The sequence below is a fragment of the Podarcis liolepis genome (genome assembly GCF_965112155.1).
Source record: "Podarcis liolepis genome assembly, chromosome: 11".
Lineage (NCBI taxonomy): Eukaryota > Metazoa > Chordata > Lepidosauria > Squamata > Lacertidae > Podarcis > Podarcis liolepis.
In genome coordinates, this window is record NC_139565.1 from 37,380,802 (window position 1) to 37,403,137 (window position 22,336).

Genomic DNA, 22,336 nt, shown 5'->3' on the forward strand with positions numbered 1-22,336 from the left:
TGGGTTGTAGTCAACTAATCTTTACTCAGAGTAGTTCCATTAAAATTAATAGACCAAAGTTAGTCATGGCCATTTGTTTCAGTGAGTCTACTCTGAGTAAAAGGTAGCTGAATACAACTCTGTCTTCCATTTGTGGATGCCATGTGAGTGTTGTCACTGGTACAACCTCTGACTCATAGGCTTTGGCAGTGTGTTTAAGGGTGCTTGAGGAATGTCTGCCATTTCCCTACCATTTTGGAATTTTCCTAGTTACATTCCCTGCCCCCTGGCTGTGCTGGTATAGGATATGGTAACTCTTCCATTTATGTATCTCTACCCCCAGTGTAATTAGGGTATGAGCTTGTTATGATTAGGCAGGGCCACCTTAAGACATTTTGCTGTCTGACAAGATGGCACCCACCCCCCGGGCACATACAGAAGCCTACTGGACTGGTAGTTTAATCTTACTCCAGTACTGCTGAAAGGACACTGTCTTCCACTATAGTTGAGGGCAGCAGGCTGTTGTAGGGGCCACCTGACACAGCTCTGGCCACTCCCTGCATCTCAGCATCTGCTGCCCAAGGCAGCCACCTCACTCTGCCTCATTGTAGGCCTGGAGCTGTGATTAGATAACACAATCAGTAAAACGAAGTAACAGCAGAACACATCAAAATGTAAAAGAGAGACAAAAAACCACCTTGCCGAAGGCCCTCTAACTGTTTGCCTACTTAGAAAGTGTCCAATGTTTTGGCATTATCGTTGATTTTTGTAGACATCTGCTCATTTGTTTTCAAGTGGTGTTAGAGCAGCAGAGAGTGCTGCTGACCAGTTTGAGGCCAAGTCCCATCTGAGCTGCTTAATGTGACTAGCTATCTCATTGTCAACTCACAAGGCACATGGCTGTTTTGTGCCTTCATACCATGACAACTCTGTCTTCTTTGTCTAAGGCTTTTGAGCTTTCAAAGTGCTCACTCTCATGGATCAAAGTTTAAGAGCTGTTCCACAGGTGTGTTCTATGGTGCATTACCTTGCTAGGCTTTGTGGTTAGGTGAAAAACAAAGGTTTTTTCTTTTTAAGATTGCTGCCTGTGAAGGAGAGTGTTTGTTTAGTGGGGTGAAGAGATATGGGATTAAGCCACTATCTTTCCTATTGACAAGCCACCCACCACACTTTAGCTTTAGGAAGGTGGCTGCTTCACATTCCTTCACCATTCCCTAGGGGTGATGAGGGATATCTTCTAAAATTTGAGCAGTCTATTTAATGGCTGGCTTACATGTTCAAAGTGACTTCCATGTGATGCAGCCTGAACCTAATTAATGATCATGTGCCCATGATGACATTGGTTACTGGAGAACATGTGAATTGACACAATCATGAATTCAGTTGCAGTTATTAAGCAGATATATCTACAATTGTGGCAACACTTTTTGAAACCAGTATACTTGTGGGAATCACTGCCAGCTCACTGCAGCTGTAGTGATGGACAGTACACCCCTAGAGGCAGTTGGGGTTCACATCATGGAGTCAGTTTTGACAGCATGGATGGGGATAAAGAAATACATAGTTCCTATATGAGGCCATTCATACCAGGCTGTCAATCTGAAATTCTAACCCATTTAAAATGTCTGCACTGTAAACTAAACAGTTCTAAGGTTCATGTTTAGCTTTACACTGCTGCAGTTAAAGCAGTGTCACAGCAAGTAGAAGGGAGCTCTCTAGCTCCATTGTACTTGACAGAGAGAACAGCATTGTGTCAGTACAATAATCTTGAGACTACTCCAGTGATGAGGGGCCTCCATTGTGTCCTCAGCTGTATTGAGCCATGGACTGGGGAGTGATATGTACTCTCGTTGTTGGAAGCAAAAGTCATGCTGCCAGGGTGGGATTTTGGGGTGGAAATTCAGGGCACATCTCAGCAGAGAGAGCAGAAGGGTCTGCAAGTGCAGCAGGGCTGGCTTCCCACATTTAGCAGTTGGTGAACTAACACACAACACATTCTAAAATGTTTCATTAACCCAGTAAGTCTAAAGTCTTAGATTACCAAACTAGGCAGCTCAAAGGATGAGTCATGTGTTTCTCAGTGCTAAAATCTCAGTACCCTGTTTGCCACTTTTTCAGCATAGATGTTCTTTTGGATACAACTGTAGGAATTTACTATACATTAATACTTGTTTATCTTTTGCATTAATTGTATAGATGGCCTTTGTGCTACAGATCTGGTCTTTGCTTTAACCAGTCTAATATACAAATGGAAATTGAGAATGAATATTAAAGGATCTGATGTCATATTTTTGTATTATTTTAAAAATGTGAAAAATAGAACACTGAATATGCTCTTTCAGAAGGTCTTTAGCACCATAACTTATTTTTGTCTGAAACATGCTAAACAGCAAGAATAATATTAGGGGAAAACATTTATTTTATGTGTGATGGCTGGCAAGAGAGAAATTCATTTATCTTCATTTTTGTATTTTAAAATCCACATAATTTAGTTCACACTGGAGCACTAAGCTGAATGTTAATAATTTTTCTTTGTCTTCTGCATTAAATTATACACAGAATGCATCCCCCGCCCAATTATTCTCTTGTTTTTAATTCTAAGCCAAACTGTGGCAGTTCAGGTACACAAAATCCTTTCCAGCATATGATGTAATACCAGTCTTGCTTTTCAGATAAGTAATATTTTTCATGGAGAAGTGTTCCCTGAGGCTAAGATGTCCACGGAAAGCCCAAACTAGTAAAGTGTCTAGAACTGTGTTCCATGGATCACTAGTCACCTGTGAGCTGTATTCAGGTGATCTGTGGAAAGGTTGTACAACTGCTAATAATATCTGTACTTGATTAATTTTTCTCTCTCATAATGGAGAATGACTTCACATAACTTTGCTTAAAAAGGGGTATATTCATTGCATTAGATAGGCAAGGTTGTGAGCTATGAGTTAAATACAGTAGTGCTTTGAACTGCAGAAGGAAAAAAAGAATAGTGGTCTGCTGAGACTAACAGTTTCAAGTGGTTCATTAAAAAAATGGTTTGATGAACACTGGACTAGAGAATCTACTTGAATGTGAGAAACCAACGTGCAAATCCTGGCTGAGTTCTGAAGTTCACAGGATTGTACAGAGCTGTGGAGAAGCTATACAGACTAGACTGGGGTAGACACTAGAGAGAGGGGGCATGGATTTGTTGAGATCCTAGTTTCTCCTAGTTGGCTCTACAAATTTAGGCGCAATGAGAGTGACCCTAATCTGAAAATGCATTGAATGAGACCCATTATTGTTTTGATTTATTTCACTTTTAGGGAATTTGCTTTTCTTTAAAAAATGTAGCCATTGGCCTTTGAATAAAAATACTTGGCAATATTTATTTGCAGTTCTCTTGTCAGGATGCATTTAAAGGTATCCTGCATGTTTTAGACCTTACAGCTATAACTTTCACTGTTTGTCTACCAGAAGGTTTTCTATTGGGAATAGTACCAGGAAGCCTAAAGGAAGAAGATAAGACCTTATATTTATACGCAACAGTAGCAGCAAGGCTATTGATTGCGAAAAACTGGAAAAGTGGTATAATACCGACAAAAACAGAGTGGCTTGCCAAATTATTGGAGTATTACAATATATCCAAAACAATGGAAGAAATTGGAAGGATTTCAAAAGAAAAGATAGATAGGGACTGGAAGGTGTTTAAAAGATACTTGCAAAATCATATCGAAAAATCAGAACTCCTATTAGAATAAACAAGTTCCGTTTCAAATACTGAAATATCAAATAAGATGGAAAACAATGTGTAATAGAAAAAGAAGTATGAAATTAGGGTAAAGGTGTGTGAAAGAAAGTAATAGAAGTGGAAAGAAATTGTAATTGAGTAGATTGGAAGTCAAACACAAAGGTGGGGTGAAGGGTTGGTGGATGGTGATGGGGAAAGGAACTATTTGTGGGATTGAGTGTAAGTATGTTTGAACATTTTTAAGGATTGTATGAAATGTATGTTTGTATGCTTGTATATGTGTATTAATGATAAATAAAATTAAAAAAATTAATTAAAAAAGAAAAAAAACTTTCACTGTTTGTCTAACTTGGAATGAAAAAGCCTCTGTGACTAGGAAAGTGTCACAACTGCAGTAAAATAACTACATGCATCAATTAGAAATTCAGAATAGATGGTATAAAGTGTGTATATTGTGTGTTTGGAATTCTGGTTTTCAGATTTTGCTTTTGATACTTATTTATAAACCCTATCTACTGCTATTTGTACAACGACTGTTCCTGCTTAGAATTCTATTAAGTGCTGTGCATTAATCAAAAGGAAATAATGGCTGAACAAACTCAAAAACAAAATGTAGTGGAAATCTATAAAAATTGTACAAGTGTTTACTTCAACAACAATGAAGGGGTGTAGCTCAGTGGTAGAGCATGTGTTTAACATTTAAAAAGTCCTAGGTAAATCTGGGAAAGACTCCTTCCTGAAACCCTGGAGAACCACTGCCTCTCTGTACTCCTTTGAATTGGCACGTCAGCTTCCCATGTTCCTAATGATGAAGCTGTTGAATAGAAGTGATTCTATTAAGATATTTTTGGAGCAAAATATTACTTCTACACACACCACAAACATGTTCCTTGCAGCCATGCTTGATTCAAAGTAAATGAATCAATGCCTGAATATTTACATTAAGTTTTAAAAATAATAATGATGGGGACTGCATGTGTTTTCATGGAAAGATACCATATTTGGCACATTGCGAAGAAACAGCATACACAAAGTTATTATGTGAAAAAATAGCATACACGACGGGCTTACAGATAATTTTTGAATGTCTCAGAGGAAGTTTGCTTTAATTTCCCACAAAATAAGGACAGGCAGATGAATGGACAGAAGAATGAATGTCTATAAGTATGGTGACAAATACATTTAACACTTAGAGAAACACAGTGATGTAATTGTAAGTCTCAGAGCTATCAAAAGATAAATACATTTTCCAAGATAGCATGAGCACTGAGAAGTGAACTGGTACATATTTTAATATAATTCCATAGTGGTAGCCTGACCATGTTAAGCATACACAAAAAAAATGAGTCCCATGGCACCTGAGCCCTCAAGATGATTTACACCAGCATGTCATGGTTAGGTGAACATGGAGGAAGTTTTGGAGATGTTGGACTTTGTGATACCTATAATGAGTTAAATGTTTGCTCACTGAATATAAGGGAAGTGGTTTTTTATTATAATCCTTAAAACTACAGCATGAGCGAGTGTACATGAGAGTATGCAGTTATTCTGAGGTGATAAAAAATAAAATTAAGCAAGCACACTCTTGTTACTCTTTACCTAATTCAGATAATCAGTTAAGAGAATAAACTCTTGCTTTTTAGTTCTCTTTTAACAAAATGATTTAGTCACAGCTTCATATGCGTCCAACTATGTTTTGAATCTTTCAGTTCTTCACTTCATGGTAATAAAAATAAAAATAATAAATAATAATTTTATTGTTTATACTCTGTAGAATAAAGCATCAAACATTAAAAACTTCCTGATACAGAGCTGCCTTCAGTTGTCTTCTAAAAGTTATGTAGTTCCCTATAACTTCGCTTCTCACACTGAGGGAACCAGCAGAACACCCTCAGAGGAGGACCTCAGTGTCCAGCTTGAAAGATGGGGTGGTGATGCTCCTTCAGGTATACTGGGTTGAGGCCGTTTAGAGCTTTAAAGGTCAGCACCAACACTTTGAATTGTGATTGGAAACATATTGGGAGCCAGTGAAGATCCTTTAGGACCAGTGTTATATGGTCCTGGTGGCCATTCCCAGTCACTAGTCAGCTGCCGCATTCTGGATTAGTTGTAGTTTCTGAGTCACCTTCAAAGGGAGCCTCACATAGAGCGTGTTGTAGTAGTCCAAGCAGGAGATAACCAAAGCATGTACCACTTTGGCGGGACAGTCTGTGGACAGGTAGCATCTCAGCTGGTGTACCAGATGGAGCTTGTAGACAGCTGCCTTAGACACAGAACTGACCTGTGCCTCCATGGACAGCTGTGTGACTCCTAGGCTGCATACCTGGTCCTTCAGGGGCACAGTTAACCCATTCAGGACCAGGGAATCCTCCACCCCCGCCCACCCCCTGTCCCCCCGAAACAGTACTTCTGTCTTGTCAGGATTCAACCTCAATCCATCCCCCAGCGATCTCCAGACACTCACACAGGACATTCACTGCCTTCACTGATTCCGATTTAAAAGAGAGGTAGAGTTGGGTAAAAGTAGGCGTAGTAGTGAGTGGTGAAGCTACCAAACAAGCTTGAAGCAAATATTAAAAACCAAAAATCCTTTGGTAGATCTTGATACAGCAAAGGATAACCACAAAACAGTATGTGGAGGTTGCAGGTACACAAATTGAAAGATCTTGACAATAGTAGAATTCAGAAAGATGTGAAGGCATTTGTCTACTATTTAAAGCTTGATCTATCCAAAAGGTTTTGTGTTTAAGTTCAAGTGTTTTCACAAATGCAATTACAAGCTAGAACGTATGCAGAGGAGGGCAACCAATGTGATTAAGTGTCTGGAAACTAAGCCCGATGAGGAACGCTTGAAGGAGCTGGGTAAGTTTAGCCGGGAAAAGAGGAGACAGAGGAGATACAATAGCCATCTTCAAATATCTTACGGACTGTCACATGGAAGAGGGAACATACTTGTTTTCTCCTGCTCTAGAGGGTAGGACTCAAACCAGTGGCTTCAAGTTACAAGAAAGGAGATTCTGACTAAACATTCAGAAAAAACTTTCTGACAGTAAGAGCTGTTTGGCAGTAGAACAGACTACCTTGTTGTGTTTTTTTATAATAATATTTTATTAGTATTTTCACAGAAAGAAATTCACATCCACAAAACAGTGGAACAGACTATCTTGAAAGGTGGTGGACTCTCCTTCCTTGGAGGTTTTAAAGCAGATGTTGGAAGGCCATGGATGTTTTAGCTGAGATTCCTGCATTGCAGGGGGTTGGACTAGGTTACCATTGGGTCCCTTCCAACTCTAAGATTCTGTGATTCTATGAATTGACTTACTATCTGCTGAATAGAAAGGTGAAATTGCATGGATTGAGCAGCAGCTACTCAGAAAATGTTCTGTTCCACAAAAAGCCGTAACCTGAAAACTCCCAGTGATAAAACCAAAGGCAATGTTTCAGTACTTAGACCATTTTACAAGGTGTCCAGAAAGTGTAGCAGGCTAATATATGAGAACTTGTTTGAGAAGAATCTTGTCCTGTCCTTTGTTTCATACCATCTTGGTCGTATCACATGGTATTCTGGCAAATCTACTTCACTTTAAGTTGCCCAGATGTTTTAAGCGTAACTGATAACTTCATGAAAAATCTTTGATGATATGTTTTTTATGATTCTTACTCATTGGGTGCCTTAGAACATTCACCATCTCTCAGACTACCTCACAGGATTGCTGTGAGGATAAAATGGGGGTGAGTTTGCTTCCTTGAGTTCCTTGGATGAAGAGTGAGGCAATGATAATGTTGGTGTTGTTGACTAATTTGTAAGATATTCCTTCAGTGTTTACCGAGCTGGTAGGCACAATTTTTGGTATGAGGCTAAGATTGCGATAAAGTTGACCTTTGTGGGCTTTGATATAGATAATAAAGAATATGGAGTAATGCTGCTAAGCCAGGGGTGCACAACCTGCGGCCCTCTAAATGTTGTTGGACTACACCTCCCATCATCCCTGACTATGCTGGGGCTGACTGACTATGCTGGGGCTGCTAGCAGTTGTGGTACAGAAACATCTGGAGGGCTGCAGTTTTTGTACCCCTGTGCTAAGCTCTCAACCCATTAAATATCACCAAAAAAGCACAACCCAGTATTAAAAGTTTCTCTCTGATTTTGAGAATAAACAAGTAGTTCAGAAATGCTCCTTAGATGCTATGTAGAAGGGTGAAGGTCTGTAATCTGTAGGCATGGATATTTCTCTTTACATAGCTTTACAGACTCTTATGACAATACTGTGTGAGAGATTTCAGTGGCAATCAAAATGTGTAAGATGCGAGTGACTATTAAAATTATTACATAAGGAGGATGTTACTTACTGTGCAGCATCCTGTCAAAGGCTATCTCAAAAGTAAAAGGTACCCCTGCCCGTACGGGCCAGTCGTGTCCGACTCTAGGGTTGTGCGCTCATCTCACTTAAGAGGCCGGGAGCCAGCGCTGTCCGAAGGCACTTCCGGGTCACGTGGCCAGCGTGACGAAGCTGCTCTGACGATCCCACACCAGTGCTGCACACGGAAATGCTGTTTACCTTCCCGCTATAAAGCGGTACCTATTTATCTACTTGCACTTAGGGTTGCTTTCGAACTGCTAGGTGGGCAGGAGCTGGGACCGAAAGACGGGAGCTCACCCCACCGCGGGGATTTGAACCGCCGACCTTACGATCAGCAAGTCCTAGACACTGAGGTTTTACCCACAGCGCCACCCGCATCCCTACACAAAAGTATCTACGGTAAATGGAAGAACTTGATCAGTAGATGTGAAACATACCTGCTGCCAGGTATTCAGGCCTTGGTTTCATTTTCATTTCCTAAGACAATCTTGCCACCAGTCCATAAATGTACTACACCAGCATAAGAGCAAAATACCAGGCTACTATAATGAAGCGTTCTCTGGTTTACAGGAAGAGTCTTCTTATCTTCATTGGCTATGACTAACACTAGGAAGAAAATTTAAATGCCAAACCTGGGTGATAGTTCCTATAGTTGGTGGGAATATGTGAGAGGGCTTTTAAAGCTGTGACACCGACTCCGTGGAACTTCCTATCCTAGGAGATCTGAACCAGCCCCTTATGGATAGTATGTTACGGCCAGATGAATATGTTTATTGTTAAATATTTTCGTCAGCTGTTTCTCTTCCTCGTTATTATTTTAGTAGTTAAATGCTGCTTTTGCTGTATTTCAATGGCTTTAAATTTGCTTTGTAAGCTATCTTCAGTTCAGTTCTGTTTTTGAAACAGGTATGATATTAATGTAGTCTGGTCGCATCTTACGTGCATTTAACTTGTACAATTTAAATTACGTAGCTAGTTGAAATCAAAACGTGAGGGTGTGTGACCTAACTAAGTCTGGCAGGACAGTTTACTCTATGGTCTTAATCCCTTCATGCATTAATTAGAGTTAAACGTGTTGGTTATATGAGGCTGGAAATATCCCACAGAAATTGGCCAGGTTAATTTGAGCTTTGAGCAGAAAAATTATAAGTTATTTAAATTGGCTCCAGTGAGTAGTCTGGAAGTACCTGCTGTTGTAGTATTCCTTATTTTAAGCAGAATGGACCTAATCAGTTTGTTTGATGTGAGAGCGCTATGTAAGAGTATTTTGTATGTTTCATGCATGTATTTTGGGCACAGCTTCTCTTCACCAGATGAAACAAATGTAATATACTCAGTACTAAGCCACACTGCAATTTCTTAAGTTCTTTAAAGAAGGGTGAAAAAATTATATTTAAATCTGTTTATTTAAATACATTCTAGGGGGGGCTGCATGGAATTTTGTGGATAGTGTTTAGTTCAAAGTCGGTTGTGTTATTGGCTACTGAAACTCTCTGAGAAGAAGTAGTTACCAGATGGTGAAATGAAAACCACTTTTTCCTGTTCACCTGATGGCCTAAAACTGGAAGCAGTCAACCCAATTATAATGATGGGACACATACTTTGCAATGAAGTTGTTATTCCTTTCTCATTCATGGGTGTCTGTGTTTAATGAACCTGACAATCATGACAAAATTGACAAATGAGTGTTGTGGATGGGGCAGGGGGATTCAGGTGGCAGAGGAGGTGGTGGTAAGGTGAGGCTCAAATTGTTGGAGAAAGTATGTGCTGAAAAATAGGTCTTACAGTTGCGCGTAATGGAGGAGAGGAATTGTGTGATTGCAAGTTGTGTAGACTTGCATGTGGAAAAAGAAAAAGAGTGCTGTTTCTAACCCACAAAAAAGGAAAAAGTAATCCAGATCACCCTTGTTAATGCCAGGGTAGTAGTCAACCTGAAATTGGTAGATTCTTGGAACTGTACATAATCTGCATGCCCTATTTAGCTGCAGAGCGCATTGTTCAGTAGTAAATAATCCTGATTGCTCCAAATAAGTCTCATGTTGAAGAAGCTTCCTTTCTTTCTTGGTGAGTTTCATCATTTGTGGATGTTATTTCTGCAGTACGACTTGCTAGAGGACTTATTTATTATATTACAATTATTTATATCCCACTTAAAAAATGAATCAAGGATACACAAAGCAGCTTACAAATTTTAAAGGTATTTACAACAATGAATAAAACACACAAATGCGAAATCACAATGAAACAAAAACTGATGGTATAAAATCTAGCAGCTTAATGAAAGTGAAGCAATGGTATTTTGCTTTAATTCAGCAAGCTCAGCTTACAGATCTTGCCTTAATTGCTGGTAGCGTCGTTCAGAAAATATCAGATTAACTAAATTGAGGATTAGAATGCATCAAAGATTAAAGTCTAGAGCTCAGATTTAAGTACCAGCTGGAAGGGAGAACAGCCTTAAAATTGGTGCCTCCCACGCAAAGTACAAGAGCTGGCAGATGTGATTAAAGTGCATTAATATACAAACTATTTGAATTTGAGTTTATTAGTTTGTATAGTTTCTGTAGTTTACAGCTTCTAGTTTATTGCCCTGTTGAACAAAGGCAGAAAAGCATGGCAGTTTTATGTGGCATTGTTTAAGTATTCATAAAACAGAAGTAGCCAGCTTTCTCACAAGGGGCTGTTTCCACCCTACAGTAGAGAAAGATACTATTTTTCCCAAAATAAATGAGGAAAATCAATTATTCCCCCTTTGCTTGAATCCGCCCACCACACACCCCACATCTTTCATATATATGCTTTACTTACATGATTTCGTTCCAGCTTGTAGTGGTTGTCCTAATATGTAATTGTTTGATTGACATAAGGTATGTAACAATAGATAGCTGTGAAATACATTAAGCGTTTAGGAGTATGTTGTGCCTTCTGTTATAATATAAAATCCATCTATTCTGGTTGATGGGTTTTAACCTCACACAGAATACTTTAAACTCCATTTGGACTTGTGCCTACAATCACCTTAGCAAAGTCTCTTAAGTAACTGCGCACAGCCTAATTAGTATGCATTATCAATTAACAAACTTAATAGCCGGCAGATTGATTAGATCCTCTGTTGCAGGGGCAGAGCTGAAGCGAAACAGAATGAAAAATCATTGCACGCATTCACTGCTGCTTTGTTATTTTCTCAGGTCTCCTTCTCCTCCTCTACATTCCTTTAATTAATGCATACATATGGTTCTGAATATATTGTAAACTAGAGCTTGCTCAAACTCTTAATAAAACTCACTTACAGAAAGTGGGGGGGAAATTGCACAATATGTTTTCACCCATATTTTTCTTTTAAAGTGGAACATTACCCATATCTCCACACACCCCATGCTACTCCTGATAAGCTGTGTATAAGTGATGGCTATGGAAATATATAGACAAGTGAAATCTGTTCACATTACTTTATAATCAGAAGTTCCGTCTCAGAACTGTGATGGTTGTTCAGTAGTCACATTGATGGCAATCTGACATCCATTCAGTGGTTTTGGCATCTTAAAGATCATCAGAAAATATGTTGCATCTATTAAACCTTCTCTTAGTTTTGATGAGCTGGAAAAGTATGAAAGAGGGATGGAAGGAAGGAAGGAAATGCCTTATTTTCAAAAGAAGATTATTCTAATATTTAAAAGAGATTATTTTAAAATATTGTTTCCAAGCAAGCTGTACATAAAAAGTCCGTCAGTACTGAGAATTTACATCTTAAGTAACAATTCCACACATAAAACTGGAAGAGTTTTTTGAAAGCTGTATTCAGCAACCTCAATTGCCAAGTTACTCTGGGAAGGTTTTCTGTGTGAGCAAAAATGAACAACCTTATGCACTTTATGTGTGCCATGTAGTCATTATTTTCTATTATTATAATTTTATCACTTGAAAACAACAATAATAGCACCATCCATATCTGTAGTATCTAAATTTTTGTTACCATTTATATTTCACTTTTATGGTCAAATCCTGTTCCTTTATAGGAATGCTATGCCAGCAGCAGGGGAAACTATCTAACTAGGGATGGAACTTTCAGAAAATCTTGAGCTTAACCACACAGATATTTCCCCCTCTAATTCCCCATCTCTGTCCTTGATCTCAACAAAAAGCATTTTTCTTTTACTGGTTCAGCTTTTTTACTTACATGCATCATTATTATATTATAACCATATGCACTCCAGGTTTCCTAAAGTAACCAGCACATAAACAGATTCATTCAGCAATTCACACAGCTGTATACAAATACTATTGTATTAATACCTGTAAAATTATGCTGCTGCAAAAATCCAGTACTACACGAGCATGAATCTTTTATATGTATTGTATGCATGCATAATATAAGTTGGGCTTAATAAACAATAACACTGACCAATTCATGAGCAGCTCAGATGTAAGTGGCTACTTGATGCAAGAGGCAGCCCAATGTAGACTGATGACAGTGACAAGCCCACCACAGAGATTTGAACTTGGGATTCCTACATCTACAAGGCTAGTCACTGACTCTCACATCCCAGTAGCTTTAGTTTTGGAAGTATGCACATTATCCCAGCACTGCCTGTTTCCATAGTCTTGACTTGCAAGTGGCTGTTGTCTATGTAGCCTGGTTTTTAGTGAGTGGAGAGGGGCAGTCTAAGAGGAAAATGTTGTTTGCCATTTGGTGGGATACTGGCCATGCTCACTGTTTTTTAAAAAAGCTTTAGCTTTCTACTGCAACTTTTTAAACAATGCAAACAGAGTAACATTCAAGCAAAAATTAAAAAGGAAGAGATAAAATAGGGAAAGGGACATGGGTTAATGTATTTTGACTATCTAAATTGGAAATACAAATACATTGAACTGCAGCTATGATATATAAATCTCCCGAAGCTGACCAGATGTTATTGTATTTATCTTCTTTGCACTTTTGTCAATACATTGCCACTTCAAATAAGGACAAGGACAGCAAAGTGTTAATCTATTGTTGTATGGAAGGTAAATTCTCCTTCCAGTGTTGAAGCATAATGCCATGCTCACAGTTGTGCTGTATGCACAACTCACCACGAATTTAGGCAAGCTGTAAAAAAAAAAGAAAAGAAAAAAGGTGTGCTGGATCTTACCGAGAGTCCGTCTAAGTCCAGCATCCTGCTTCCTGCAGTGTTCAAATGGATGTCTCCAGTAAACCTAGAAGCAGGACCTGAAAGCAACAGCTCTACTATATAACTAGGCATGAGGGAGAGACAAAGCACTGTCATAACCAGGGACATTGATACCAAGGGACATTGAAGCCCATGATACTTGTAGGATTTACAGTCTCAAAATATCTGCCTCGTTCACATACACACCCCATTCTCCAGTGTCTGCCTCTAAAGCATAAATCTCATGCCAGAAATTCAAACAAAAGGAACTTTAAAAGAAGTTAAAAGACACCTATCAGTCTTTCAGTTCTTCAAACAGACAACGTTCTGCAATCTGGTTCAGGCAGTGCACTAACTAAGAAGTAGATTAACAAAAACAAGATGAAAATGATTTCAATATAGCTAGTGTATCTGTCGTAATTGATAAGGAAAAAAAAGCTGCCAGATGTGTCATGCAACTCCAATCTAATGGTATCAAAAGGCATTCACATAGTATCATAATTGACACCACTACAAGTAGAAGAGAATAGTGTTACACTTTCTGATTTATGTTTTTTCCACAGACTCAGGCTCACATAACAATTTTTGATGGATAAACTTCTAGTCTGAAGAAGACTCTAGATGTTATGTTAAAAATAACACAAAGAAAGAAAAGGTATGTGTGAGTATTTGAGAGCATGGTACAATAGCTCCAATGTGTAATTTAGGAAATGCAGAAAATGTAATTTTAGTATTAAAATAGAAACAACAACAACAACCAATAACTTATTTTTTGAACCCATCAATCTGACTGGGTTGCACCAGCCACTCTGGCCAGCTTCCAACAGAATATACAAAAACACAACGAGCATGTCCCGTAAGACATATCACCAACATGCTTAAGTCAAATCAATGCATGAATGGGTTAATACCATAAAGTAGCTGTCCTGCCAGGCTTAGCAGGGTCACTTGCCCTCACCTTGGGAGGAAATAGGTAATTATGTCTATTGTTGTAGGGAGTCTAACTGAGAAGCTCAGTGCATGAAGAGGTTTGAGCTGGTTGCGCCTTCTCAATCACGTGGTTCTCACCTGCCATCCTTGAGTTCCTATATGAATAATCTAGGAATGTTTACCACTTTGTAACTAAGTTTTTTAATACCTGTGCAACTTTTCTGACTGATGTATGGAAAAGCATATGAGCCAGACTTTTGAAGAGTTAGTAATTGAGCAATTTTTAAACTTGCCAAACGTGGATTATGCTGGGGTGAAAGGGAACCTTTGTAAATTACTTTTAAAGGGGGCAATTTTGGAACTTCCTTGGAAGGCATATTTTAAAGGTTTTACGACTTATATTTCTATGCTTTGCTGCATATTTTGTGATTTTAAATCTCTGCAGGGAGGGGTTCTCTCACCAAAGAGTACTTGCCCCAAACCTGGATCTTTGCAACCAAGAATTTTCCTTTATATATATGAATTTCTTTTTATAGAAAGCTACTAAGTCTACCATAAACAGTTGGATGGATTTTCTAATGTATTTAAGGGGCTATAATAAATTATTTTAAAAGAGGAATTTCAAAACATAGTTATAGTGATTTTAAAAACAACGATAAGTAATAATGTTTCTTGGGAGCAATGTCATACAGAGGACAGGCAAGAACGTTTTAGGACAAAAGTATTTTTGGCAAACTATGGAAAAGTTGTGTAATGTTTGCAGAGAATGTACCTCCCTAGATTTAAAAAGTGCCATTCACCGTTCACATGCAAACCCATACTGGAATGGTGGAACTATATGTTTTGTGAAGCATGAGCTCATAACCAAAAATAGCATAGCCCTGCCCATCATGTTTTGCTGATTATCCTTTCTTGTCCTCATGATGTCATTCTATACAGCTCCCCAACTTTGTTCCACATCATAGACTGCCCATGGCAGAGAAACCTATAGCAGAATCATCTGATTGGCCAGTGTGGGTAGCTCATTTGGAAGAGCATGAGACTCTTAATCTCAGTCAGGCTTTGAGCCCCACGTTGGGCAGAATATTCCTGCATTGCAGGTGGTTGGACTAGATGACTCTTTTGATCCCTTTCAACTGTACAATTCTATTATTCTATGATTCTATATATATTTGCACCAACAGAATGTATTATGTATGTATGGGATGAGTTTCTGGCATGAATGTGAGAGGGGATCCATGCTACAGGTTTATATCAGGCTCTAAAGAAATTATACTTGTGCTTTATCCTTTCATGTTTCCTCTGTTCTAAAGCTACTTCTGATTAACTCTATTGAATGACTCTTAAATGACAGTGTGTGTGTGTGTGTGTGTGTGTGTGTGTGAGAGAGAGAGAGAGAGAGAGAGAGAGAGAGATTCTCTTTGCACTCTCTCCATACTGTTTTTTATTTTATAGATTTCTATTATTTATTCGTTTATTAACACAATTCTCTGTAAGCCTGCTCAGAAGAAAGAGCCACTGAGTCGTACGGGGCTTACTTCCAGGTACACAAAAACTAAGGAAAAGCCTACTGGATCAGGCCTGTGGTCCATCTAGTCCTGCAGCCTGTTCTCACAGTGGCCATTGGGAAGCGGGGAAGTAGGAGCTGAATGCAATAGCACTCTCCCCACTTGTGATTCCCAGCAACTGGCATTCAGATGCATGTTGCCTCTGACAGTGAAGATAAAACATAGCCATGGTGGTAAATGCTACAGGCTGGGCTGTGAAGCCACAACTACCAGCAGAGCAATGTGACTAACATCTCCTTTTTTGTACCAAAGTGTAGTGAGAGGGTGGAGCAGGAATGATATGGGGTTTGGAGTATGGTGGCCATTTTTATTCCGTGCAATTGCCAAATTAATTGGTGGTGACTACTTTTTCATGATTTTTTTCTGACTCTATGGTGGATTTTTCATCTTGAACATTACACTGTATATTGGCTGCTGGAGTGAGTGTGTAAATGTATATTTTGTAGCTAAAATATGTGTGTGTTCTATTACCCTTTTGCTTATTAATATATTTTATGGATATTGCTTATTTACTGAATTGTCAGATAATGTTTTGTACTGTTTTGTTGGTTTGTTGCTGCTTTGAGTTCCTCCTGAGGAATATATATGAGATAGACTCATGACATGCAAAGCGAGATATGTCAAGCCTTTATTTGTTATAATTGTGATGATTATGGCGTACAGCTGACGAAAACCCCAAATTAACAATCTCAGAAAATTAGAATATTGTGAAAAGGTGCAATAGCTATTCAATCCATAACACCTGCAATGGGTTCCTGAGCCTTTAAATGGTCTTTCAGTCTGGTTCAGTAGGAAGCACAATCATGGGGAAGGTTGCTGACCTGACAGTTGTGCAGAAAGCCATCATTGAGACCCTCCATAAGGAGAGAAAGCCTCAAAAGGTACAGTGGTGCCTCGCAAGACGAAATTAATTCGTTCCGCAAGTTTTGTCGTCTTGTGATTTTTTTCGTCTTGTGAAGCACGGTGTCAGGAAAGTTTTGGAAAAGCTTCAAAAATCACCAAAGTCTTTAAAAACCTCAAAAAAGGCTACCACACCGCGTTCTATGAGTTGCTCCTTGAAGTCAAGTCGCAACTGTATTAACGGTGTTAAGAAAAAGGAAACAACAACAACAACAAATCCGTTTATTGTGAGGACCATGCCTGTACACAAACATCAACACAACAATAGTTAAAAATATTAAAATTCATTACATACTATGCCAACAAGACCTTCATCCCACAAAATAGAAAGAGAGGGAAAACAAGCAACGAGTTAAACAGACGATGAAGGGGTCTTTACATTGTCATCCATAAATCTTTCCCTGGCTTTCATGGCCTTCATCACAAAAACCGCTACCACATGGGTAATACGTGGGTTTGCATCAACTAACAAAAATTTTACTCTATCTTCAGGATTGGTTATAGAGTCGGGTATAATTTGCAGCAATGCGTCTCTAAAGCCCGAATAGATGGGGCAATAGAGGAGGTAATGTGTAAGATCCTCTTTAGTTTTCATAAGGCAAGGACATAAACGATGTTCTACTGGGGTTTTTGTGAATCTACCGGTCAGATATGCAGTTGGCAGTGTTTGAAACCGTGCCATAGTGAAAGCTCTCCGAAGGGTGGGATCAGTGATCTCCGCCAAGTAGTTGGCACAGATTTTAACTGCTGAAAAAGGAAACAAACTTGCAAGACGTTTCCGTCTTGCGAAGCAAGCCCATAGGGAAAATCGTCTTGCGAAGCAGCTCAAAAAACAAAAAACCCTTTCGTCTGGCGAGTTTTTTGTCTTGCGAGGCATTCGTCTTGCGAGGTACCACTGTAATTGCAGAAGTTGGATGTTCCCAAAGTGCTGTATCGAAGCACATTAATGGAAAGTTATGCGGAAGGGGAAAGTGCGGAAGAAAAAGGTACAGAAGCAGCAGGGATGACCGCAGCCTGGAGAGGATTGTTAGGAAAAGACCATTCAAACATGTTGGGGACTTTCACAAGGAGTGGACTGAGGCTGGAGTTAGTGCATCAAGAGCCACCACAAATAGACGGATCCTGGAGATGGGCTTCAAATGTCGTATTCCTCTTGTCAAGCCACTCCTGAACAAGAAACAACTTCAGAAGCGTCTTACCTGGGCTAAAGGGAAAAAAGAACTTGTCTGTTGCTCAGTGATCCCAAGTCCTCTTTTCTGATGAGAGCAACTATTGCATCTCATTTGGAAACCAAGGACCCAGAGTCTGGAGGAAGATTGGGGAGGCACAGAATGCCAGATGCTTGAAGTCCAGTGTGAAGTTTCCACAGTCTGTGTTGATTTGGGGAGCCAGCTGGTGTTGGTCCACTGTTCTTCATTAAGTCCAGGGTCAACGCAGCTGTCTACCAGGAGATTTTGGAGCACTTCATGCTTCCTTCTGCAGACGAGCTTTATGGGGATGCTGATTTCATTTTCCAGCAGGACTTGGCACCTGCCCACACTGCCAAAAGTACCAAAACCTGGTTCAGTGCCCATGGGATTACTGTTCCTGATTGGCCAGCAACTCGCCTGACCTGAACCCCATAGAGAATCTATGGGGCATTGCCAAGAGAAAGATGAGAGACATGAGACTGAGCAATGCAGAAGAGCTGAAGGCTGCTATTGAAGCATCCTGGTCTTCCACAACACCTCAGCAGTGCCACAGGCTGATAGCATCCATGCCACGCCGCATTGAGGCAGTAATTGATGCAAAAGGGGCCCAAACCAAGTACTGAGTACATATGCATGCTTCTGCCTCTCAGAGGTCCAATAGTTCTCTATTTGCAATCCTTGTTTTGCTAATTTCATTTAATATTCTAATTTTCTGAGATTGTTAATTTGGGGTTTTCATCAGCTGTATGCCCTAATCATCACAATTATAACAAATAAAGGCTTGACATATCTCACTTTGCATGTCATGAGTCTATCTTGTATATTAGTTTCACCTTTTAAGTTGTATTACTGAAATAAATGAATTTTTCCACGATATTCCATTTTTTTTTTAATTTCACCTGTAAAATGTAGGCTATAGGACATGGGTAGGCAAACTAAGGTCCTGGGGCCTGACCCGGTCCAATCACCTTCTAAATCCGGCCCACGGACAGTCCGGGAATCAGCGTGTTTTTACATGAGTAGAATGTGTCTTTTTATTTAAAATGCATCTCTGGATTATTTGTGGGGTCTGCTTGGTGTTTTTACATGAGTAGAATGTGTGCTTTTATTTGAAATGCGTCTCTGGGTTATTTGTGGGGCATAGGAATTCGTTCATTTTTTTCTTCAAAATATAGTCCAGCCCCTCACAAGGTCTGAGGGACAGTGGACCCACCCCCTGCTGAAAAAGTTTGCTGACCCCTGGTGTAGGATAAGGATTACAACAGTAAGCTGTACGTACTTACTTGCCTGGGACCCCACTGAGTTCACTTGCATCTACTTCTGTGTAGGCATGCATAGGATTGTACTGTTAACCATATCCTTCTAAAATTAAAAGGCACAAAACACTATAGGCTTTTTTCACATGGAAAGTGCTCCAACCTCCTGATCTTCATTTTTGCCACTTTTAAAAAATACCTTTCCCATTGCACTGATAGGCTTTGTTTTTGAGATTAGAATGGGGATATCCATATAAATATGCAAGGTGGCTGGTTAGGTAGCTGTAAAGGATGAAACAAACATAATAAAAACTTGGATCTTAGAAGCATACATTTTGAAATACAGGACTCATATTGGCTGATTTCTAAAAGGTCTGTAGCTATTTATTTTAGAAGCTTTTGATCATTTATTCATTGCAGTACATAATTTACTCTCTATGTAAAAACTGTCTGCTTGAAGTTCTTTATCAAAAGTTGGTGCCCCCTTGTTCTTGTATTTGACACTATCTCAAATTGCCTTGAAACAATTATCCTCACTATTCCCCTTGGAATTTTCTATACTTTAATGAGGTTCCCTCTTAATCTCTCGTTTGCTGAAGGATAACTTGCTGAATAACTAAGAGCCTCAAATCCCTGTATGCATCTTGTTACCGCCTGCTGTACATTCTCCATTCCTGGAACATCCTTTTGTAATAAGGTGACTGAAACTGTGCACTGTTCTAAATGTAGCTATCTGAGCTTCTTAAACAATGCCAGCATAATTTCCTCAGGTTTACATGCAATATCTCCCATTGGTATACAAAACTCCATGTAGTTTCCTTTCTCCACTCTTCAAAAACCACAGCACTGAGAATTTAGCATTGAATGTTCTGGTGAACATTTGTTACTCAAGCAACAAATGCAATTAGAGAAGAGGATTTTGGAGAAAAGAAGAGTAGAGATCAACTTAATCAGTACCAAATAAAAGGTTGTGTGTTAAAATTACAGGTTAGAGGCAAATTCATAGGACTGTTTTTGTCCACTGTTGGCATCCGGGTGAAAAGGATACTTTTATTCTCTCTGGGTTTTCTTTTTATCACAGCCACTTGCTCAAAAACATCTGCGCAATAGGATGACAGATTGCACAAAACACCTTAGATTATTAAATGACGTTTTGCATGATGTATCTTGTGTACCTGGAAATGTGGATTTTACAGGACTGTTGCAATAAAGTGGAGTCCCACAAGCAGTATAATTGTATGGCTAGCTTCACATCCTAAACAACGTTTGTTGATTTTGGGGCAACCTTAGAGCAAGGGAGACTGATTTGCCTAATGGCTGCATCCAGCCTGTTAAAGCTTTTCCTGGTAAAATGACAGGGCAACTTGTTCAACAGTGAAATGGGTTCCCTTGGAAGGTGGTTGACCTCTTTCATCTACCTGCCAGGGATTCTTCACCTGTGATTCCTGTATTCCAGGGGGTTGGACTAGATAACGCCTGAGGGTCCCTTTGGGCTCTACAGATTACATATGCTGTAAGTACATTTTGCTTTTCATTCAGCTTTGATTTCTAAACTTATGCGGTTGTCTCAGTTGGGAAAAGCTGGATGCAGCCTGCAAGCCTTATGATGCCTGCCTGTAATTAAGAAAATAAGGTTTGGTAAAAAAAGGTAAAGGGACCCCTGACCATTAGGTCCAGTCGTGGCTGACTCTGGGGTTGCGGTGCTCATCTCACTTTATTGGCCGTGGGAACTGGCGTACAGCTTCCGGGTCCTGTGGCCAGCATGACTAAGCCGCTTCTGGCAAACCAGAGCAGCTCACGAAAATGCTGTTTACCTTCCCGCTGGAGCGGTACCTATTTATCTACTTGCACTTTGACGTGCTTTCGAACTGCTAGGTTGGCAGGAGCAGGTTTGGTACCAACGGCTTAATTAAAGCCAAAGTTGTTACACATACCCGAGTCCCTCTTTTAATGCCTGGGCTGAGCCCAATATCATATGTAATGTCTAACATGCACAGCCTAGTGTAGAGTGTTGCCCATCAGCAGATCACAGTTGATAATTATCACAGAGAGAAATACTAAATACATGTTTTTAGTGTGGTTTCAGATAAATTTGTCGTAGAATCTCAGAACTTTATGCAAGTTTTATGCAGTGTTTCCACATCAGAATACCAACCTGTGCTTTTGTTACGTTTAATCCAATAAAAATAATTGGTTACACATTTGCGTCTACTGTTGATGTGCAAACTTGTTAGTACCAAAATCCCAGGTTTGGGTGGATGGTTTGTCACAAATGTGGTTACATTTCAGTGGGTGTTGTCTGTCGTCACACCCCCTGCTGCTGTTTGCTCTTCCAAGTGAGCACTATTTAGCCATTTTGTTTCTTTCAGCCCATGCCATATGTGCATGTCCATTTCCACAGATTGTTGCATTCTGAAGACAAGTCTGTAATATAATTGCAATATGCATCAGTCTTTAAAAATAACAACAATGTGAAGGTTTTGCAGAAGATTGTCTTTGTGGAAGACTTCTGTTAAATACACACACAAACTCACATAATGCAGATCAGGAGGTATCAGCATGGTTAAGCACAGTTAAGGTAGCTATTAGAGGCAAGAAGGCTTCCTTCAAAATACTGAAGTCTTTTTCAAATGAGAACAAAGCAGATCTCAAAATGCATGCAAACAAGTAGATAATAACAGATACAAAAACAAAATTGAGGAGCACATAAAGATACCATTAGTAGCAGGATACTAGACAGGGAGGTGGTTGGACCTTCAGACGGCAAGAGAGTAACAAGTGTGCTAAAGAAGGACAAGGAGAATCCAGAGAAGCTAAATGAATTATTTGCATCAGTCTTTTTTCACTGTGGGAGATGTAGGAGAGATCCCTATGCCTAAAATAATTTTCCCAGGAAAGGAGTCTGAGGAACTGAGGCAAATAACAATGTCTGTACTTTTCAAGATACAGTGGGGAGTAAATTGCTCACTGTTGTGCATCCACAGTTGACTATCATAAAGTACTGTGAAATTAAACTACTCCCCCCCCCCCCGAGAAAATAGGTGTGAACACATCCAAGTTTTGTCCATAATATCTGGCAAAAAATGTTACACTGTTTCACTTTTCCAGAAGACCCGAGGAAATGCCCCCTTATTATTCATGCATATTTTCTCCATACTGAATGCTTTTCCTTGGATTACCGTGCCCAAGAACTAAGCATTATACCACCTCCTTCAAGTCTGTTTAAGTGCTTAAGCAAGTGATAGCTAATATGGTGCCTTCCAGATGTTGTTCACCTTCAACTC

General features: G+C 39.5%; 1 long non-coding RNA gene across 9 annotated transcripts in view; it reads left to right on the forward strand.

The window, feature by feature from the left end:
- Positions 1-22,336, forward strand: part of LOC310688733 — a 152,541-nt gene that overhangs the window by 36,981 nt on the left and 93,224 nt on the right. The window contains exon 3 of one of the 9 annotated variants that reach the window (XR_014517099.1): positions 13,772-13,863. The exons of 7 other annotated variants lie outside the window; for them this stretch is intronic. This is a non-coding gene — a long non-coding RNA (uncharacterized lncRNA). Of the gene's footprint in view, positions 1-13,771; positions 13,864-20,508; positions 20,566-22,336 lie in introns of all 9 variants that reach the window. One more of the 9 variants, XR_014517100.1, reaches the window with a different exon arrangement.